The 14,226-nt window shown below is 38.7% G+C and overlaps 1 protein-coding gene across 7 annotated transcripts in view; it reads left to right on the forward strand.

Moving 5' to 3' along the window:
- CACNA2D3 (calcium voltage-gated channel auxiliary subunit alpha2delta 3) overlaps positions 1-14,226 on the forward strand; it is a 422,236-nt gene that overhangs the window by 14,144 nt on the left and 393,866 nt on the right. The window lies entirely within an intron of this gene.

Genomic DNA, 14,226 nt, shown 5'->3' on the forward strand with positions numbered 1-14,226 from the left:
ATGTTCTCTGAACACATCATCTCAGCAGAAAAGGGAAAAATGTACAGCAGGAAAAAGTGACCAAAAGTGTAGGTAAAGGGCAGATTATTTGATAAGTTAAGTAGCACATAGGAAAAGCAGAGGAGAGTCTTATACCAAAAGAGGAGTGATGGATCCAGGGGTTAGTAAAAACAATCTGAGGTCTGACATGTAGGAAATCTGGTAGGAATGATGTAGTTGGTTTAGTGAAAACCAGAACTTTGAGCATGTCTTGTGCAGTGTGCTGAGCCAGGTGATGATATGGACTCACCCTGGCAGCATTTAAGTGAAGTTCAGCTGCTACTGGCTCTTGAGTGCTGCTGTTGCTGTGTGTTGACTCCTTTCCCTCAATCCTGAAAGGTTGTTCCTCTCTGTGCACGAGGAATTTGCAGAGAAACGTGGAACTGTGTTTTGCTTGAATGCCCGGTGGTGGGGATTTTGTTGGGCAACTGGTCTAGTAAATATTTCTTAATCTGCCCAGTATACACCATCAGGAAAGAGAGATTTTCATGCACAAAAGCCAGACACAGCTCTCCGAACCAGCCTGTAGCACAGATGGGCACTTGGCATGGAGGCAGTGATGTTTAACGGGTGAATTCGTATCCTGGAGACTTGAATGCCCTTTCCCAAAAGGTTCATGTGGTATAATTTTTTTGCTTTTTTTTTTCCCCATGCTGGGAGGGGGGGATGGTCAGGGAACAGGCTGTGGTGCCTCCCTGAGGGCCTGTGTGCTACTGTTCTCTTGGTGCATTACTAGATCTACTGTGCAGGGATGGGTGCTGGCTGGAACATGGGTGTGCACTGCACTGTTCCTGTGTTTAACAGGATGTGAAAACATCTACAAAGCATGCATTCTCTGAGTCTTCAGTCCCAAAAGTTTGAAATAAATCACAGGTAGTGTGAGGAAAGAATAACTTGTCTTTCTAGGCAAGTCCTGGGAGACTACTAATATCTCAGTTACAGAACAAGTATAATGACAGGGCACAGAATAAAATTCATTAAAAAGAATCAAATGGCTTTTTTTAGTGTGCTGTTTTGCTTGGATTTTTACCTTGTAATGGCAAGTTTTCCAGCAGTAAAGGTCTTTTCAGTTGGTGGCTTCAAAGCCTTGCAAGTTTTAAATAATATTTCCTTTTTATTGATATGTGAACTCCTGCTTGCACAATAATATGTTTACTACAAGTAGCTGTGTATTTCTCTCCCACTCCTGGTTCATGTATTTAATGTGAACTGAGAGGTTATTTTATATCTTCTGTAGTCTCATTCTAGAATAATTCCATTCTGAAGGGACTCAGCTGTTGAAACTAGAACCTACAGCGTATTTCTGACTAGTAAGTAATAGGCTTCTCTTGAATTGAAGTTTTACCAGCCTGCTCCTTAGAGACTGACACATTTGATTCATCACCTGTGGGCATATAACTCTTCCTAGTACCACTGTTTGCCACTTTGAAATTTAATTAACTCATAGTTGCCAAGCTTTTTTTAAAGTAGCCTACGGCTTTGGCTGAGGAACACGTAAAATATGCTCTGCTAATGCCACCTGCTGATGCTGAGAGTACATATCTGCCTGCAGTTTCAGTTTATGCAAAGTTTTTATATGCCATTCTGTATACATGTAATGAATAACTTCTCATGTGCTTTGTCAGAGTGTTATTTTAGATCCATAATAATGAATTAGTTCTGGCTCCTACTCCTTTGTGTAGTAATTTCACTTTATCTCTAGTCCAACTCATAAAGTGTAGTTCTGGTTGCTAAAAACAAAAAAAAGGACCCAACTTAGTCCTTGTTCTCACTGTTCTGTACTAGTTCCATGCATAGTTAAACTGCAGACCTAAAATAAGCCATTCCCTGCATTTTTATAAAATGTGTCTCACTGTCTCAAAAATTTCATGTGTCTGTGAAGGTACAAACTCTTGGGCTTGTGTGTGACACAGTGCAGCTGAGCTTCATTTTCTGCCCCAACTTTTTTCCATCTTTCTCTGTTGCAGATAACTTGTGCACAACGTGACCCTGGTGATCTGGATCACAGGGGTGGTAAAAAAACCCCCTTGTGCTGGAAATAGTCTTCACTTTTCTGACTGATGGCAGGCAGGCCAGCCAACAGCACCAAGAGACAGGCTGCACTTACACTCCTCACTTTTTGAATGTGTTTAGCAGCAGATTGTTTTTGTTTTAAGCCTCGTGTTTGGTTTTCCCTCCTTGCACAGTTCAGTGGGATGCAAACAACTGAAATAATCAAGTGCTAGAATTATATTGTGTCAACCTGTACATAAACAGTAATTGAGTGGTTTTGAACGGGACTGTGCAAAAACAGGGGAACACTTTGGAATTTTAAGTTACTGAAAACCTGCTTTTCACATTGCCTTCCACTAAGGACATGGCTTGGGAGTTGGAGAGGGAGAATTGTGATAGACTAGAATGTGTCAGGCATGAGCTTAAACTGCTGAAACAGAGCTAATACTACTTCAGGAAAAAAAAAAATGCTGAGCTATTAGCACCATTAATTTATTTCTACAGTAGCATCTCCTCAGGTCTGGCAGAAAGCTCTGCCTGTTTTGCATCTGCTTGTTTCAGCCACAATCATTTCCTTCACCTTTATAATTATGGAGATAGCTGAAACAAGGTCTGCTTCTTGGGTTTGGTGGGACTTAAAAATATTTGTTATTTATGGTTATTTTTTCTCTGGTCAGTCTTGTGTGTTCTGTTGTTCCTCTCATAGGACTCATTTCTTTAGCTCATCTGATTCAAATAGCTGTCATCAAAATAATAAAGAATTTTATGTTTATATACCTTTTTTTTCCACTGTGTGTTTTTACTCTGAGTTGCAAATGTCCCAAATTTCTCTTTACTCATAAGAGAAGAACTGATCTTGCTCTCTTTCTCTCTGTGTCTTTTTGTGGATGTTGGGGCAGATATCTTTACCTACCCTCAGGCACTGTGCTCCAGCCCTGTGGGGCAGTCCATTTATTGTTTTGACATCCTGGCTCTTATTTCCCATGGCTGTGACAAAATTCTGTTCCTGTAGAATGTAATTTCTTTTGATTGTTCTTCATTGTTCTTGCTCCATGTTAGTTTTTACACAATTTACAGTGAGAAAAATATTTGGACTCCTGACTTTTCTTATACATTATCTCAGAAATACTTGTCTTGTGGTTTAAAGTACAAAACTGAGTCAGGACCTCTAACTGGCATGGTACAAACCTCTTCATCAAATGCAATAGTCTCTCACATAGATGGCCTTCCTATGCAGAAAGGTGAGTTTATTTAAAAGGGATGTTAAAGCTGCTTGTACTATTCTTTGTGTACTTATGAAAGTGAAAAATATCACTGACCAAAAATGTGTCTTGAGCTTAATTTGTCTTTTCTTCTGTAAAATTGTAATTTACTTTGTCGGCTATTTTTTGAGAGAAAATGGATTTGTTTTTTTTAACTGAAGATATTAAGAACAAAAATGAACTTTTATTTTGCCTCTTATCCTCTCGTCCACCCCACATGCTTCTGAAGAGGACTGTGAAATGGTGTAGTAGCAGTTGAGTATAGTTGTTAAAGGTAATGTAAAGAGAAAGACACTTTCTTTAGCACAGCAGGAGTCTTTATACATTGTGCAGAGCTGCTGCACTCACACAACTACCATGCAAAGATCATGTCTTTTTAAAACACCATCATAAAGGAAAATTGTCCTAAATGATGGACCTTGCTAATGCTGAAATTAGTAGTAGAATTAAGAAATGTTACAAAAGGTCTAAATGTACCAGGGTTTTGCTTTTTAGTCTAACAGGGGTTGATTATTGTTGTATTGGAGCACTTAGGAACAGTCTCATTCTGATGAGTCAAATGAAGGGGTTATGTAGTTTCCCAATATTTAATTTTGAGGAGCAAGGCTCTAAAGTGTGGTACAGAGGAAACTATATCTGTTCTGCAAGTACTCCCTAATGAATGATACTTTATGTATGAATGTGCTATTAGCTGTCCAAGATATAGTAAAAATGTGCATACCCCAATATGACAATATTCAGATGTGTGGAAAAATCAATCCAATTCCTTCTAATCCAGAAATCAGGGTCCAGTTTGCTGGCTGATTTTGTAGGCATTTTTGAATGCTGCATGCTTACCAACAGAAGGCTCACCCAGCCTTACTTAGCCCATGAACTCAGTAAGTAGAGCAGACTTTTTGTCTGTCAAATTCTCATTAAATTTTAAAATACATATGCAGATTTGTGGTGTCAGCAAAGAAAAGGATTTCTCCTGGCAGGATTCAACTTCAGGACTTTGTGCTCTAGGATAACCCTGCTTGAGCAGGGAGGTTGGACCACTGTGGTCCTTTCTAGCCTGACCCATTCTGTGGCTCCAGGACTTCAGTACGTGTGCTGGTAGATTGCTACTCCAACTCTGACTGTGGTGTTACATAAATAACACAATATCTATTAGCCAGGAGCTGAGGGCTCTGCTCCACTGAAGGTGGATTTAAGTGTGTGCTTAATCTGTAAAGCTTATGATGATCATTGTCACAACACTTTCAGCACAAAGGGTTTCTCTGCCCACAACAAAAAACTCTCAAGCTCACTGCACATCTCTTCCTAGCCTCTTGCTGAGCCTTGGCAGTCTGGCACAATGGCAGATTCTGCAGCTGGTTTCCTTTAATGAACTGGAAATGGCATTACACGGGTGCAGGCTCAGTGTTAACCCGTGATTGATGTGTTATTTCACCAGGTAACTTCCTCTGTGCGTGTGTTAGTGCAGAACAGACACATTCCACTGCACACAATGGGTTCCTTCTTCACTAGATAAATATAACGTGAGTAATTGCAGTTCATTATGTAAATACTTCTGTATGAGACTTTTATGGAGTAGTGATGGATTTTGCAGAATATTTTTCTCTTACATAGAATGCTGTTTTTTAAAACAATGTAACAGTGACCATCAGGAAGGAGGCTCTAAACTTGCAACTTTAGAACATTTTGTTATAACTTAGTCTAACTTGGATTGAAGAGGACAATCCTGAATATACAAACATCTTACTATGTACTACTGAAATGTAAAAGGCAATTTGATATGATAACTGTATTGTTATTTTTCTATTTATTAAGCATCTGCAACACAGAAGGTGAACGAGGGTGGAATTTAAAAGGAAAATAAATAAAGGGAAAGAGAAAGGAAGTTTGAGAAGAGCAGAAATTGAGGTCAAAGGCACGATTGCTTGTGGTAGTATTGGAAAAATGTCTAACACATAGGAAGCCTCTTTGTAAATCCCAAATTTATGGGGTTTATTTTAAATATTTATCTCCCTACATGTGTGTATGTTAGTACTGGTACAGAGATAACAAATATTTCAATATAATAATAGAAGAGCATTCCAGTGTGAAAAATAGGAACAGATCTTCTGTTGGTGAAGGATCATTAAGAATGAAATATTAAAGAACTAAAAGATATCCCTGTTAACCTGATATTATGTTTTTTGGCAGTATCCCATCTTATATTTAACTGTAGCTTTCTGCCTAAATTTTGCATTCTGGCATGTAGAAAAAAAAGCCCCAGTCAAATGAAAAGAAGAACTGGCCACTCTTATGCCTCAGATTGCAGTGGGGTTTTTTTAAATGAAGCTTTTCTACTTGGAATAATACATAATGCCCCTTGTTTCAGGGCAATAAAAATGGAATGTGTGAAAATCTTATCTTTTATTTCTGTTGAATTGCTCTGTTTTGCAAATGGAGGAGAGAGTGTTTGATCCTTACATTGATGGATAACACCAAGATGCTGTCATGTCAGTCAGCTCTGTGAAAAAAAGGTTGCCCAAGTTTGTGAAGACAGATCTTTCTGTCATGTCCTGGTGGATTCCAGCCAATACTGTAACATATCTGGAGGGCCCTGACAGGCTTCCAATCTAACAATGTCCCTAAAATATTGATGCATACAGAACGGAAGCCTCTGTGTGTTTCTGCTGTAGTTGAGTTCCCTGCATACTGAACAAAAACTGTTAATGAGGAAAAGAGTTTCAACAGACTTAGAAAACCAGCTCAAGTCTATAAATGAATGAAAGGAAAAGCAGCTGCTCTATGTAATGGCTAGCCTGTCTTCAAACAACTCGACTGTGAAATGATGCAAGCCTTGAGATTATTACTTTTCCCCGTTGGCAATTTGTATTCTTGAACAGCGTGTGCTCTACTGTATTTCAGTCTCAGGATGGGGGTGGCAGGATGCTGGGGGGGTGCATATTGTGCTGGTTGTGGTAAATAAAGGCAATTAGGGCACTCGATTTTTGAAAATAAATCCCTAGTCCCTTCATCTACAATCCTTCAAAATACATAACATCAGCTCTCTGGGTAGTACAGCTAAGGCAAGATGCCCAGAAAGATGACATGTGTTGTCTTCAACTACTGCAGTTCCCTGGTCTAACTGCTTCAAGAAATATGTAACTGCTGCTCTAAAAAGTGCTCCTTGAAGTGTCGGCTGTTGTCAGATCTGGCTCTCGCTGCCAGCAGCCTGTGGGATCAGATGGTACCTGGGGTGCTGTGAAAGAGCTCAGCTTGGCTAAAGGGCTGTAGTTGACTCTGTGCAGCAGTAGGTTAAAGACTGGGCATGTACTGACTGTATCCAGAATAACGAAATGTTGTCTTGGGAAACTGAAGCTTTTTATTTACTCGATTTGAGAGAGCTTATCTCTTCAGTGCTCTGCAATTTCTCAGCTGTGTGTTATGACTGTCTTGCTTTGCCTGGGAGTAATTAGTTTGGTTCAGCAAACCTACCAGACTACTGACTACTAGGACAAAACTGTTAGAAAGAAGTGCCATTGAACTGTTGCAGTTTTCCTTGGTAACAAAAACATCATAGTATTGCTTTCCTTTGATAACTGTAAAAGGCCTGACTTTAGATTTTGAAGCTTGAAGCAAAGTAAGAAGCTTCCTAGAGCAGCTGCTTGGGAGGAGGATTTTAAGCAGTGTGAGTAGATGACACCTCAGGTGCAGATTCCCTGGTGGGAAGTAACACCCCAGGGGATCAGCAGTGCACTGGTGAGTGGGTCAGGGGGCTCAGTGGGTCATGGATGGCAGTGGAGCCCTCAGGGTTTGTGGCTGTGCCACTTGATTACGAGGCAAGTGTGACAGGAGCATGGGGCATCACTTCAGGAAGGCCTTTCCTGGAGTCCTGGCACTTCCTGCTCTGGAGAGTGAGCAGCTTTTGCAGTTCAGGTTTATGGTAATTTGAGAGAGAACTGAGCATAGGCTGTGATTTAGGGGACTTTCTCTTCTCCAGCAACATGTAGGAATCAGAAGGGGTATCTAGGATGAAACAGCCTTCACTACATTGGTTTAGGATGAAATTTATTTAGGATGAAAGCATGGAATTTCAGGGTCCAAGTAGCTGGAAAGCTGTTTAGGAATTTTGTGTTTTTGTGAGAAAATGGGTGGTACCTTTCTGTGGTTTGGAAAAGTGGGGCTTGCAATAGATAAAGGTGAGAACTGAAAATAGAAACACACAGCAGTGGAAAACAAAATGGTGGGGAAATAAATGTATTGGAGGAAAAACAGGGAGCCTTAGTTTACAAGTACCAAATTATTTATCAGGTTGTATATGCTCGGGGGAAGCTCGTGGGGTCCAATGTCTTTCCTATGTCCTTCTTGTCTGTCTTTTTGGTAAGTATTGACAAGATGTCCTGTTGCTTGTTTTTTCCTCAGCAGTCCTCAGCTAATTCTGAAAAATACCAGTTTGAGAAAAGTTAAGAAGTTCATCTGCTATTGAAATGGAGACAGTTATTTCTAGTAATGGCTGAGAGATGGAAGCTGAGAACTGCACAAACTTCTTTTATTCTTATTTTTGAGGTCATTGGTAAATGGACAAGTACAACAAAAGTCCCTTTGGATTAAGGGGTGGTGTCACTGGCCTTTGCTCAAACGTTGTATTGAATCCATTATCTAAATCTAATTTATTGGTCCCAACTGAAGATTAAGAAAAGGTGTTTTCATGGCATAAAACAACCCTGAACCAAACCAACCTCCCAAAAAGCCCCAGCCCTCAAACACACAAAATCTTGGAGTAGAAAAACATGTGCTAATAAGTTTGACTCAGAACTTTTCTTCTTTTTTTCTGTATTTTTTTAATAAAATTCATCTAGTATTGTGTACTTACAAGTAAAATTGTAGTATAAACTGGCATTTGGGTGGTGATTTTTCCTTTTCTTTTTATGGATAGGAAGGATGGCTATATTATGGCCTGAACCTGTTAATATTAATGTTTAAAATGGAGTGATGCATTAAAAAGTAATAAGCACAGCAGTCTGAGTGTGTCTGTTGCAATGTTAGTGACACTATGATGGATTAACAGCCTGTAAAATAGAAATGCATGCTCTGGCAAATATTTTACCTAACACTTATTAGTATATTTATAGGTATCAATTTTGCTTTTACTTTGCATCTTTTAAGCATAATCATGCTTTAATATATTTTAAAAACCCACCATCCTATAAATTTGCTATTCTTCTGCAGGTGAAGCTGTGAACTTTCCATGATATGTAATGTCAAGTTATATTATTAAAGTAGAAGTAGAGTTTGAGCATTATACACAAGACAGAATTTGAAACACCAGAATAAGAGACTATCTTGTTTTGGTGTTTTTTCTGGTGGTAGGGTATTTTGTGTGATATTGGAATCATTCATTGTGCCCAAGTCCACTTTTCCACTTTAGAGTATTACAGAAGTGCCCTAGTAATAGATTGTTTCATCTGTCTGCAGCAGCCAGGTTTCAATTAAAGCTCACCAGAACAAGCAGGCACTTGCACTGGTGGAAAAAAAATGCAATCTTAAATTTGATTCTTACCTGAGGTGACAGTAACCACTTAAGAAGTGAAACTTGATTTGCATAAACCAGCATCTCTTAAATAGATTTTATCAGGTTGCTATTGTGACCTTAAGACAAATAATGACTTAAACTCTTCTTGAAGTTAAATCAATTTCAAACTCTAAAAAGTTAAGAAATTTATTTAGTGCTTCCTCATATTATTTTAGACCTTTTTGACACCTGTTTGCCTTTTGGTAGTTCCTGGTGGCCTTTCTCTGCAATTGTGATCAGATATGTAAATCTAATAACCTCACAGGACACTTTATTCTGTTGATGTGTATTATTTTTCCTTATGCAACAATTTAATGGAATTCAGTACCACAGTGTGTTACTTTTTAATACATACATAATTTCTAATCTGAGGTAACTTTCCTTTTGAGATAACTTTGATTTTCAGGATCAGTCAATGTTCACAATAAATGAAAAAGGCTCAACAAAGTGATAGAGCAGAGGTGGATCACAGGTTAGCAACTGCTGCCATGGAATTATACAAAATTCATTTTCTGTAACATCAAGAAGCAGCACTGTGGTGAATATCAGATCAAGAAACTGGCAGTTTAGTCAAGACTTCATAAAAGTCACATTCCCACCACAAAATTCATACTTGTGATGCAGGAATTAATTGGAGAGCAACAGAGTTATGGGCCTCTGAAGTACCTTATGGCCTTATGTTATCACTTGACATGGCACTGTTTCTTGGATCAAAAGCCATGTTATATTTTCCACTTGGCAATAAGGATGTTATTTTGAAAAGAACTGAATGCCAGTCTAAAGTTTGCAGGTTCCTTTCAGCTGAGTGGTTGGAAACTTGACCTTCCTGATGACAGGGAGTCCACAGATGTCACTTCATCTCTTGCTGCAAAAGGTGCTCCTTTGACAGTGGTTGCTCAGTACCGTTGCTCCTCTCTCCACCCTAAAATACATAATTTTTGGCACTTAGTGTTTGTGTCACCAACCCTGCCAAGATCTGAAGTAAAGGCAGTGCCTTTTCTGGCCCTTGGAGTCTGCACTTAAGGTTGTAACAAGGGTCCCCTCACATTATAGATGTGACCGGGGGCTCATTCAAGAGTGTAGACAGTAATAGATTCATGCTGAAATACGTTGTGACCTCTAGTCTTCCTTTTTTTTTTTATTGTCAGAGAAAGAATGCTAAATAGGTTAGTTTCTATGGCATTCTGTCCATTATATCAGAGCTCTTAATTACAGTTCCTCATTTTTAAGTCCTATCTTCAGTTTGCAGGTATTTTGAATGTATTGAAAGCATTAGCATTTACAACCTAGCACCAGCTTTGGGAGTAAAAAAATGGTTTATTTGCTTAGAGAAGAGTTCATTTCCCAGCATGAAACACTTGAAAGAAACCAAAGGCAGACTTTGTGTTAATAGTTGAAAATTCAAAATAAATGAAGCTTATGTAAAATGGCAGTAACAGACTAGAGCTACAGTGGACTGCTGAAATTGGATTTGGGTAGCTATAAACATAATTAGCTTAAAGCATTCTAGCTTGCCATGCAGTGTGAGCTCTCATAGGCTGGGATGTGATAATGCTTTGCTCTTTTGCATTTTAGCTCCTTGTGGAGATTCAAAAGCCAGCTGATCTTGGGCTTTGTGGAAGCTAAATTAACCACGCGTTCCTTGGGGGTTTATGGCAAACTGTGAGGTTTATTGGGTGTTGAAGTGTGCTAAAGATAACGTGACAGTAACCTAAAATGCTGTACTCCCAACATACTAATTAGGATTGTATATTAGTATTTTTAAAAATCTTTAGAGATTTGTATTTCTAGTCGTGTAAATGATTGATTATATGTAACCATTGGTTGTGTATGCCCTTAATGCTCTCATGGATGAAATACTAGTGCTTGATTTGACCTGAACAGTATATAAAACAGAGATGATAATATTGCATATAAAATACTGATGTGGTTCAGAATTTCTGTAGCATTTTTATTTCTCCAAAACACTAGCTCATGCCCATTATGTGGCGCTGAGTTCATTTAAGACAGTGAGTAATGCTACTTGACCTCAATCTTTATTGTAAGTGGGTTGGAATCAGTCAATAACTTGGCATTCCCACACCAGTGGAACACTTAGATTTATACACACGAGACCTCCACAGAATTATAGGAATAAGTGTACACATGTTCAGCCTCTCCCAAGCAGGCCTCATGTGCAGTCTCCTGCTCTTCCTCAGATGTACAGATCGCTTAAAACAAGTGAGCCTGTGTTCTCACAGCAGGCAAACACTACTTGATGAGTGCTTCCACTGTTGGGTTGTTTCCAAATAATAAATTCAGAACCTTCAGATTTTGCCTTTCATCTGACAATCTCAAGCTTTGCAAAGCTGAGATAGCTTTTGTTATGCCTCTACTTCTCCTGTTTCCATTTTCTGTGTGTAAGTGTATGTGAAACATTGCACAGAAGTAAGGGAATGTTGCATGCAGTTGTTAAAGGTTGGAAGGATTTTCACCATGGGACATTTTATTAAATTGTTTATTGTGTAAAGTGTCTCTACAACCTTTCTCTTCCCTTTTTATCCTCCCATGGCCTTTATTTAAGGGAAAATTTTTTAAATGAAGTGTTTCAAACAAGGGGAGGCATGGACAATATAGTCTGTTAAATAAAAAAAAATCACTGTGGAGAAAACATCTGAGGATTATAATCTTAGCATTTAGAATTGCAGAGGAGTACAGTACAAAGTAAGTATTAACACCACATCATGCAGAGTAGTTAAGACTTTTCTGTTTTTGCAGTATCTGAATCTTCTAATATATGTGGAATATAGATAAACTGACATATTTTCTTTCTTGTATTCTTTTTAAAATATTAATTTCCAGTGGAGGTGGCTTACATCTTCAGCAAGGCTTTTAGCACTTCAGCCTTCTGCATTTATTACTTCAGTTTAGAACTCATTGTAGATAAGCCCCTGAAAAAAGAAATACAATAAACATTTGTGTTAATTATATAATTTCCTCCTACCCTTCTCCTCTGCACCATATGTTCTCTTCTCTGTCTGCCTCTCGATTGACTTTTATTAGGGTTTGGTACGTGTCTAATCAGAGACCTCAAAGTACACCAATGATGCAAATGTGGCCTTGTTTCTGCACCCTTTCTTAAGTGTAAGTATATCTGGAGGTAGAAGAAAGGAACAATGGGATTAATTCATCAGGTAGTTATTACGTGTATTTATATATGGGACTTTCCCCTTGTCTGTAGTCTCTGCTTTGGCCTTTGTGTCAAATCTCATATTACCCTTTGCCCTTGGCCTGGAATTTTTGTTTGTTTATTTGTGGGCTGGTTTGAGTGTTTTTTGGTTTTCCTCCAATGCCTTGGTTATTTTCTTCAATGTGGTCCTCCAAAAAACCTTTGGGGATTCATCAAGTTCCTCTGCCCTGTCTGTGACTTTCTATTACAACATTTGATTCACATATCCAAGTTTTATTTCTGCTATCATGGGGAAAACAGCTTCTTTCACTTTCTGTGAGATACTGAAATGCACCATTGTGCTTGATCATCAAGGGCACAGCAGAAAATTAGTTGCCATTTTTATCCCTTAAAAATGGGAGGCCAGGAGCAGGGAAATGGAACTTAATACACTTGTATGGGGAGTTCTACTTCAGAGACCAGTGGCATGTGAGAAGCTTACCTGTGCTTTCTGCTGAGCTGCACTTTGGTTTCAGAATGTACATTTGCTGTGTGCATAAATGCTTTTCTTCTCTGGTCAGTTATCTGTGCATACACTTTTCTAGTGGGACCAGAAATTATTCCAGATTCAGCAGTTGTCTATAACAGCATAAGGACATGATAGAAATGCCACATTACTTCCAAAAGATAAATTCATTACTGTGCTTCTTTGAAGCTTGGCTTTCTTCTGCCTTTTCTCCAGGACATCACAAGGCTGTAGCAAATAATGAAACACATTTCTCTATCCCCAGTAAAAAGGACTGAAACCTTCAGCAGAACCTACCACTTTTTTTCTCTGTATTTTCCTTGGTCCTTCCTTATGCAAACCCACTTAAGGAAAGTTTCTGCATCCTTATGGGAACAACACGAGACAAATGCTAACATGAATTTTGAATCTGGCGTCAGGACTGCAGTGATCTGCATACCAAGAATAGTCAGTAGTGGTCAGGCCAGGACACAGCTGCAGATAGGTGGTGGTGTGTCACCTGTAGTGGTTTGTGTGTGTTATGGTTCAGGCTTGCTGTCCATTCACTGAATGGTTGGGATGAGCTGATTTCCTGCATGGACATACCCACAGTGCATTAATGAAAGGTGCTGAAAGCACTCTGTGGTATAATACAGACTTTTGTGTTACAAGTATTTGTTAGCACAAAAGGAGCTTGTTCTTTCAAGCAAAAATTTCTTTTCCAAGTGAATTTAGTTTCTTAGACTAGCAGTAGTACAAATACAATTTTTGTATTTGACAAATGGGAGTGCCCAGTTTTGCACACACCAGGTCCATAAACTGTAGGTCTGATATAGTATTGAATACATGATAAATGTAAACAAAGTCAGGGTTTGTTGAGTGACTTTATCATTAATGGTGGGCTGAATACATGTTAAATTTTGCTGACCTCTCCCACACAGACATATTGTGTGTGCTTTCAAAAAGTTTTTAAGGCTTTCACTAATGCTTGGAAAAATGAAGGCGTTACCTGTTATCAGTGCACTGTGTTGGCTTGAAGCAGATAAGGATCTTTGTTAATGTAAGAACTGTTTGAATCTCACAAAATGAGCTTATGAATTTACTTCCTGACAGTGTTTAGCATGTAAAAAGAAGTAAACAGCACAAGTATTGAGACAATCAACCATTTGTTTCATTCCTGGCTTGGGGAAGATGCTATTATTTATGTAATCTGTTCAAAGGAGCACATAATTGATGATATACTGTTAGTCAGCCATGCACATTTTTACATTTCTGCCTGTAGGTAAGCTGAACACCTGGTGACATGGCAGCACATTTAAAACACTGCTTAGAAAATCCACGGTAACAGCACAGATAACAGGACTTTCAAAACAATTGAGCAATACACAAAATAAGTGTTCCTTTTAAGAAATTTTTCTTTATTGCCTTTTATGAATGTAATAGTTCAGAGAGAAATATGATCTATTTACTGTTCCCGGTGGGGATGGCTGGTGGGTGGTGAAAGTTGCAGGGTGCTGTGCCACTGTTCTACACAGTTCCCCTGTTAGTCTTTCTATCTTTAAACTTCTCGTTTCTTCTGAGAAAGCAGGAAGCTTTTGTCAGCCAGGTATTGAATAGGGGTTTTGATATTTAAAGCAAACTGTTCAGTGCTCTTAGCGGTGTTAATGTGGAAAGAAACACAGGTACTACATCTCAAGCTTTAAGACAGAAAATGTTAAGATAAGAACAGTGTACA

This window comes from Aphelocoma coerulescens, chromosome 12, assembly GCF_041296385.1.
Source record: "Aphelocoma coerulescens isolate FSJ_1873_10779 chromosome 12, UR_Acoe_1.0, whole genome shotgun sequence".
NCBI lineage: Eukaryota > Metazoa > Chordata > Aves > Passeriformes > Corvidae > Aphelocoma > Aphelocoma coerulescens.